Below are 9,201 nucleotides of genomic sequence, written 5' to 3'. Positions count from 1 at the left end.
GCCACACGTGGCTCCAGCGTGCTGTGTGCAAAGGGCCACCAGGTGCATGACAACAGAGCTGAGCTCAAGAAGTGAAGATGGGGGTGGGCTTGCTCGCAGGGGTGGGGGCAGGGAGGTGTGAGAGCACAATGTGTGCTTTTAGTCACTTACTAGGCTCTGCAGAAAGCCTTGCTCATCCAGTGAGCTCACTGTGGGCCTAGGGCTATACAGAATCACCCAGCACCTTCCTCCTCGCTCGAGCTAGCCAGGGATCCAAACATCCAAGCAAGGCCCGCCCAGCCTGCCTGTTCTTGGATTCAGGTAACTGCTTTTCTTTTCAAATTTAACTCTGGTTAAGGTATAAGAATCCACAAATTATGTTCCAAAGCCAAGTATAAATTATTCGGTCCAGAGAGGCCACACAACTTATCCTTGATCAGAATGATCCAGGCTCTGCCATAAGAGAGGAAAGGATGGACAGGAAAAGGGTATTCTAACAAGAAGCATGTTCACACCTGTGCTCAGGGCCCACCCACTGCTGCTCTCCAGAGAACACAAGGTAGAGAAAATGCCAAAGTGCTGGCCCTGGGGCCCAAGAGGGTAGGTATTCCTGGGGTTCCCGAACCCCGTGCAGTGGGGATGGGTGCTGCACTGACCAGCCTGCACTGACCTCACTTGCCCTTGTTGGTATCAGGAGAGAGCCCGAGAAGGCAAGGACCTGAGTTTCAGACTGGATCTTTCACCACTTGCCATGGGCCCTTAAGCCACTTCTATCCACCCTGTCCCTCTCTGAGCCTTGGTGACCCATCAGTGCACTGAGATCTGACCTTCAAAGCAAAGTGCACACACCCCTAGGGTAACACAGAATGATCCATTGGCATGTGAAAAGAAGAATTTTAGAATTCAAGGTACATGTATGTACAGGTATTTCCACCTAAAAGTAAGAAGGGAATTCAGCTCTAATAATATTTAACATATGGATGTTACATACCCCTTCTTGGCCAATCATGTCGCCCACACTGGTCAATGCTGGAGCTGTCCCCTCAAGCAAACACCTTGAGAGTGACATGCTCATTTTGTTGTTTGCTTTACAACAGACTGTGAAACACCGCTGCTTACCTGTGCCCAGGTCAGTGGAATTTGCAGATCGTAATGTCTGATTCAAACTCAAGTAACCCTCCTAAAGAAAGAACAAGTGGCCTAAAAAGATTTCTGCAAAGATACAGCAGGAAAATAGCAGCACTTTCCCCTTAATCCTCATGTGACATTTCATGAAGAAAATAAACAAAGGTTGTCTGTTGAGATTTCCAAAAATGAAATCCCTTTCAGCAGGATAAAGGCAAAGTTTAAACAGTTGTTGAGGAAGTAACTTCTTTGGAAGGAAAACAGTATATAGAGCATTTAGAAATAAAGTTTGAAAGTTTTCCCATTGTTATAAGATTTGGTGGCTGAGAACCTTGTGTGTTCCCAAGATCTTTCAAATCCACCCTTTAAAAAAAAAGTTTTTTAATTTGGTTAAGAATCTTCCAAATGCGGGGCCATCTCTTGATTTCAGCTCAAGCCATGATCCCAGGGTCATGGGACTGAGCCTGTGCTGCACTCCGAGCTAAGCATGAAGCCCGTTTGGGATTCTCTCTTTCTCCTTCTGCCCCTCTCCCCCGCTCACTCACTCTCTCTCTCTAAAGTAAAAAAAGAAAAAAAAATCTTCCAAATGAGAGTTTGAGTGGGTTTTAAATCCATTTGCTGAAAGTATTAAAATTCAACACATTCCAATTTCTTTGCAAGAACAAGTGATTGACATGAGAGAGGATGGAAATTTGAAAGTCAATTTTGAACAAAAACCTTTGCATAATTGGTGGATGGCACTGAAAATTGAAACATGAATGTCATGACTTAATGAGCTGAGCCCACAATGCACCTCGTCCATCTGGATCTAGGTATCTCCATGAGGCCTCCTTTCCAGCCGTGACAGCCTTAAAAGCTGAATATGAAATAAACCGAATTTAGGGCCAGACATTCAAGTCATTGCTCTACGAAGTGTTAAATCAGGCCTTTCAAAAAATAAAGAGGCATATTCAGTGGTTGTGTTCTCACTGAAAGCAAAAAGGGATTTTATACCATGATTAAATGAAAGGCCTTAAAAATTACTTTAAAACTTGGTTTTTATTTATTGTATTTTCATTTCTATTTATCATTTCTATTTATATGGTTTTATGATATACATAATGTACATTATAGCTAATTTGTACCTAGATGGATAATGCACATAAGGTACATAATGCACATATGAACATTTTGTAATGTACATATACTTATGTAACATACATACTAATATATATTTATATATATATTTCATGTAGATAACGTTCTATGTATATAATTTGTAAACTAATAGCTGTGGGGGGGGTGCCTGCTCAATATTTTTTACTGATGGGATAAATGGATTATAAAGTTTGATTCAAAGACATCTCCAGTGCCAGGGACCCCTCTGGCTCTGGCATTAGAGATAGCCTAGGGTGCCCTTTGTCCTGGGTAGGGGTATTCTAACAACAATGTTCCTGGATTGGGCCTCCCCTGGCCTGCAGGTGGAATTTCAGGCATGCACATTTTGTAGTTAAAGAGTCAGAAGAACAGAAGAATAAGACCCAGAGAAAACTCTACTGCCTGAAGGCAGCCCCTTTGTAAGGACAGAATGCCCTCCCCCCAATTAAGGACCTCACACCTCTGTTCCTCACCCCTCCTACTGCAACAGGGCAAGGAAAACAAAACTTTCCTCCTGCTCATAAGGAATCCAGAGGCCCTGAGAGGATAACTATCTTTCCTGGAGCATCACAGCAAGGTGGCAATGGAGACTAGGCATAAATTCAGGCCTCCCCAGGGCCAGGTCTGGTCTTTTACCTGCTCTGCTCTCTCTGTACCTCGATGCAGAACCTAGTTTTTAGTTACCAAAATTCTCACCATTGTCTCTGTTAGAAAGCTCTCTTGCTATTAATTTTAGTCTTGCATGCTGCAATAAAGCCTAGAATGTTCAGCAGGCTAACCACCCAGGTCTCTCTGCGCCCCTACAGCAAAGAACATCCCTCCCCAACATCTTTTGCATCTGTCTTAACACCAAAGAAGAGAGAGTTCCAGAGAAAAGGCCTGTGCCTCTGCTATGCTTTCAGGGGCTCGGCAACTCCCTGAGGCAAAGATCTTTCTATAGCACAAATATGTTCATGCTATTCCTTCCCCGGTCCTACTCTGCCTAAAAGCATCCTCTATGTCTCCACTGCCAACAACAGAAAAGCCAGGCTGCTTAGGCCCAGCCCACATACCCTACCCCACTCCCACCCCCGCCAGCCCCATATCAGTCACGTATCAGTCCCGGGCATGAAACAGAAACCACGCTAGTGAATTTGAGCAGAAAAGAATTTTGTGCATTCCGTGCTCACAAAATCATCGAAAGGCTAGAGGAACAGGCTACACCTGCGGGAATGGCTCCCAGAAAAACATGCGACCCACGGCGGGAGCCCCTCTCTAGCACCTGCAGGAATGTAAAGAATCAGGATCCACCCAGTGTCCAATGACTTCAAGAGCCATCATTTAACTGATTCAGGATCAGGAAGCTGTTTTCAGCAACAGCCTCTCCACACCCACAGAGCTGGACACTGGAGGCTAGAAAGCTGCCCTCATATCCCAGCATCTCCACAGCCGTGCTGACCAGTAGCAACAAGCCATGTCCCCAAGTCCATTGGATTGACAGAACCTGGTGCCTAACCAGGACTCCAGGCAAAGGAGGGTAAGAACTACAGAAAAATGCATCTTCTGAGTTTTCAAAAATCAATTAACCTACTTCATCGCATCAACAAGCTATGGAAAAGGGGCACCTAGGTGGCTCAGTTGATTGAGCGTCCAATCTCAGGGTTCGTGGGTTCGAGCCCCACATCGGCTAGCTGCTGTCAGCACAGAGCCCACTTCAGATCCTCTGTCCCCCTCTCCTTCTGCCCCTCCCCCTGCTGTCTCAAAAATAAAACATTAAAAGCGAAACAAAACAAAAAACAACCTATAGAAGAAAAATCACACAACATATCCATAGATGCAGAAGGGAATGCTGTCCTGACCCCTGGGGAGACTGGTCATGTCAGGGGGAGGGAAGAGGAGGGAGAGAGAGGAGAAGTGAGAGGTGTGGGGGAGAGGCAGGGTGGCATGGGGATTGGTAGGCAAGGTCTGTAAGGCCACTAAGACCAGAATCAGTGTTCCCAGGACTGGCTTAAGGTGCAGGAAGTGGCCAATGTAAACCAAAAAAGCCCGCCTTCCAAGAAAGACTATAACCTGAGGCACAGAGTCATAAGGCTGGAGGGCCTCCCAGCCCTGAAAGAATTGCCATAAAGGCCATCCTCTGTGCCAGCCTCCAGGGAGGCAGCCAGGGCTAGTGCCAGAACCACCACAATCCTGGCCCAAAGCAGTCACCTCCCTGTGACCTGCCCCTTCCACACCAGATACTCAGCAGCTGTCCCTCTGCCCTCCCCTACACCACCCCACTCTCCCACCTACCCCCTACCCCCCACTCCCTGAGCTGCTGCAGTGGGTAAGGCCACTGTGTGCAGTGCACCCCGGCTTGTAGCTTGCAGCTTGCATCCACCCCATTTTCTTCATTCAAAGACAGAACTGCTCACCAAGCCATGTGCCAGCTGGGCGGCATGGATATCCAGAGACGCCTTTTAATGCGACCATCAGGAGGGAACACCTTTTTATAACTTTGCACAGTTTTGCTCCCTGGCCTCCCACGACCCTGGTTCATCATTCCTCCACAAAGCCACAAGGCATCAATACTTTAAGGTCAGAAGCCTTTGCACTGAAAGTAATGGGGACACGGAGCAGCCCGCCCACCCATCCCTGAGACTAACCTCTGCTGGGATCACCATGAGTCCCCGAAATAGAGACTTTACGATCTCCCTCGTGGCAGACCTGGTTCGGCTCTGCCACCATTACCCACCCCCACCAGGACTGGATGCCTCCTCAAAACTCTCTGGGGCCCCTGGCACAGAACGAGGAGGGCATTGGGGCCACAGAGAGGACATGTTTAGACTTGACGTCTTGTGCCATCACCCCTGCATGGAACTTCCACCCTGGGGCACGGACCGGGCCGTGCAGAAAGGTAGCCCCTGAGGGAACAAATGAAGAGAACCAAGGCTACAAGCCCCTTCTCAAAGTCCTCCAGACACTCAGAGCCTCCTCCCCTTGCGTCAGGAGCCCCATTCCCAGGCTAAGAAGGAAACAAAAAAGAAAATATAAGAACTCTGCCCAGTCTTAGTTCCAGTGCGCCCCTACCCTGTGCTGGCCACAGTGTGACCTACCCTGGATAGTATAGGGCAAGGGTCATTTTCCACTGGCATCCTGCTTTCCCGAAAGCAAGGACTTCACTTTCTGCAAGTTCTGCCAACCCACCGTCCCTTTCCCACTGCCAGATGGGAGGAGGAGTGCCCACAGCATGCTTTAGTCCTAAAAAGACCCTGTCCCTAACAGGTAGAGCTTGTCCCTAATAAGCAGGGCTCCACTAACCACATGGTACGTGGACAAGGGGCAGGGGGGCGGGCAGGCAAGCAAGGAGCTTGGGACATATACACACGCATGTACACGTGCGTGCACACCCACACACACCCACACACCCACACACACACAGCCTCCAGCAACAGCCAGGCCAGGCCGCCACCCATTGCTTCCCTTCCCCTGTGCCGGTGCCAGCCCCTACCAGAGCTCGTCCAAACATGGGAGGGTGGGGCTTGTGGGCTATCAGCCACGTGTAGGGCCTGGAGGGGAAGAGGGAGGGAGGGTGGGAGGGCCAGTTGCTCTTCGGGCAGGTCTGAAGGTGAACTGCACCTCCCCCTTGAGCAGTCTTGGCCCCAGGAGTCAGGAGTGAACACAGCCGCCTGCCCGCCCTGGACACCAGGTATGTGCCTTTATTCTTTAAGGACAAGAGAGGGAGAGAGCACCTACACCGGTTTCATCTAACCCTTTGTCCTCAGCTTCTCCACCTGTCCGGGGAGGTCCAAGAGAAAGTGGAGAGAAATGGGAGGAGGCTGTAGATAACAGGGAGATGGTCTGAGGACCACAGACCCAGGAGCTCAGCACTTTAAGAGAAGGAAACCTGTACCCTTCGGTGTACAGATGAGAGAACCCAGATACAGGGCTGGGGTGGGAAGAGGCTTGCTGAGGTCAAAGAGACTTGGGAAAGGAATGCACACAGAACCCAGGCCTCCTGCCTCCCAGCCCAGTGCACGAAGACTGGCCCTGAGCCCCCGTGCCAGGCGATTCAGAGGCTGCCAGGACCCCAGGGGTAGGAGCCAGGGCCATTGAGTGTTCTGCATTAGTGGATCTGGGATGGGACCATCAGAAGCCACTTTTCAAGAATGGGGTTGGAGTGGGGTAGAGGTGGGCTATTGAGGCAAAATGCTTTTGTTTTAAATTTTTTTCAATGTTTATTTACTTTTGAGAGAGAGGCAGAGAGTGAGCAGGGGAGGGGCAGAGAGAGAGGGAGACAGAGAATCTGAAGCAGGCGCCGGGCTCTGAGCTGTCAGCACAGAGCCTGGCGCAGGGCTCGAACTCACAAACCGTGAGATCATGACCTGAGCTCAAGTCAGATGCTTAACCAACTGAGCCACCCAGGTGTCCTGAGACAAAATGCTTTGGAGAAAGCTCAGGCTTCAGCGTCTGTCGCCCTCCTTCTTTGCTGGCCTGGGCTCATCATAGGAGAGAGAGAGTAAGTCCATGAAATGGAAACAAGGATGTGCCAAGGAATAAGGAAATCCCTGCCTCCAGAGCCCATGGGAGCAAAGAAAGATATCTGAGTTCAAATCTGAAGAGGAATGTATGAGAGGGACCTATGAATAGGACAGAGCTGGCTGGAGCCCTCCCCTACCCACCTATACACCCCAACTTGCACAGAGGGGCGCACATATACACACATGCATGCACACACATACACAGTGTGGAGCCCCAGGGACCCTCCCCTTTACCTTACAGCAGAAAGAAAAAACTAGAGAGTGAGCTGGCGAGGGTGTCCAGGAACAAGAAGTGAGGCCCACCCCTTCCCTGGGAGTGTTCAAAGTGAGAAGAGTTTGAACAAAGACCCTGAGGGGCTGCCTGCCTCTTGCTCAATCCCAGGCTTGTCCCACTGGGTTCCAGAATCCCAGAAGGAACAGATGGGGAAAGGGTCTTAAATCTATGAATCAGTGACACAGAGTTAAGAGTTTGGAACTATGGAGCCAAGACCACCCAGGTTCAAAGCCACTGGGTTCAAACCCCATTTCCACCAGTGGATTCTGCAGGCTCTATGACCTTAGGCAAATCCCTGAACCTCTCCAGCCTCACAGTAAGAGTACCCTCCTCGTGGTATCACGGAGAAAGTGAGTGCATTGTAAGCTCCATTATTATTATATACCCATGATACAGATGGGACAACTGAGGCCCATAGAGGAAAGGGTAGCACAAAAGCAGTTTTCCAATCAGTAAGCAGGCATCCTGGGTGATAGCCCCCGGCCCCCCAGTGTGTTCTCCAAAGCCAGTAACCCCAGGTTCCTGCAAACTCAGGCCACTTGGAGCATGTGAGGAAAGAGCCACGGTTCCTCATCCTCAACTGCCCCTGGGAAGGAGCTCCGAGGTTCCACTGCCATTTATAGGCACACTTCCCAAGCTTGGGATGCACCGCCCCCTCCAGGCCCCAGCCAAGGAGAAGTCTGGCAACAGAGCCTACAAGAGCCATGCGGGATGAGGGAGACTGGCTTTTCTCATGAACTTACTGGGTGACCTCCAGCAAATCATACGCCCTCTCTGGACCTCAGATATCCCTCCACATTTGAACTGCATGCTGTAAAGGGAGTTAAGAATCCCACGTCCCACAGCCTGGGTTTGAATCTCAGCTCTACATTTCTGGCTGTGTGACTTATGAAGATTCCTTAACCTCTCTGAGTCTCAGTTTCTCCGTCTATAAAATGGACTAGTTAATAGAGATGCAATACTTCCTAGGGTTGTGGGAGGATTCAAATAGTTACCATATGTAAAACACACAGGTGAGTGTCGGCACATGGCGAGTGTTCAGTAAATGGGAGCTGTAATTACTTATTATTATGAAGGTGTTCTACTCTACATAAGCCCTTCTTTCTCAGTATTTAGAATTGTCCAGCTGCTTTCACTTACTGATTCCACACCTCTCTCTGGAAGAGTACAGGGCAGGAATTCTTATTCTCAGCTCACAGATGAGGAAACTGAGGGTCAGAGTAACCCCTTACAGAGCTGTTTGAGCTGGGAGTTGAAGCTGAATCTTCAAACTCCACAGTTTGTGTTCTCCCTACACTGTTCTCTATGCCTTTTCCTGGGGTCTGACTCTAAAGCAGGATGTGATGGAAGCCTTTTGGAAAAAGGGAGAAGCAGAGTCAGGGAGTGTTGAAAGGCACACAATGAGGCTAAAGGCTGGCAGTGGTGGTACAACCAGCATGTCCCCGCTCCCTACAGTTTTCTTGGCAGTCTCAATCCCAGAACCTGTCATCACCTACCCAGCCCCGCCTATAAGAAACTACTAACATGTGACATTAAGGCTAGACAACAAGAAGAACTTTCCACACTAAGGGAAACAGGGAAGTTGGGACATCTCTTTCCCAAACGAATCCACAGGGAGTGATTATCAACTGATGATGTCACAGCCAACCTCAGAACTATCCTGTGGCTCCTCATTGCCCTCACTGTCACTCAGTTGGCACTACTGAGTCCAGCCTACAAAGCTCTGCAGGGTCCAGCCAGCCAGCCCCCACCCCCACCCCATCTATCCCCCATCCAACCTAGGTGCTGTCTGCGTCTCAGATGCTCAGTAATGCCTGCCCTGAACATACCTGCCTCTTCACCCTACCTGACTTGCCCAGCTAGCTCCTGCTTTTCCTTTTTGTCTTCCTTTACATGTCCCTTCCTCCAGGAAGTCCTCCCTGACCTCTACACCAGTGCCTACAGAATTTCCCCTGCTTTGCCTCTTCCATGGCAACCCTGTTTAGAATTGCTCACCTGCTTGTTTGTCTGTTTCACCAATTGGCCCACACGAAGCTAAATGCAGAGCTCCTGACATTGGGCAGCATGAGGTCCTGTCCTGCTCTGATACTTGTTGGCCGCATGACCCTTGGGCAAGTTACTGACCTCTCGTCTCTCCATTCACACATCATAAAATGGAAAATAATAGTATGGTTGTTAGGAGGTGTT

The sequence above is a fragment of the Suricata suricatta genome, chromosome 17 (assembly GCF_006229205.1).
Source record: "Suricata suricatta isolate VVHF042 chromosome 17, meerkat_22Aug2017_6uvM2_HiC, whole genome shotgun sequence".
Taxonomy (NCBI): Eukaryota; Metazoa; Chordata; class Mammalia; order Carnivora; family Herpestidae; genus Suricata; species Suricata suricatta.
The sequence above is the reverse complement of the archived record's forward strand: the minus strand, read 5'-3'. Positions refer to the sequence as shown.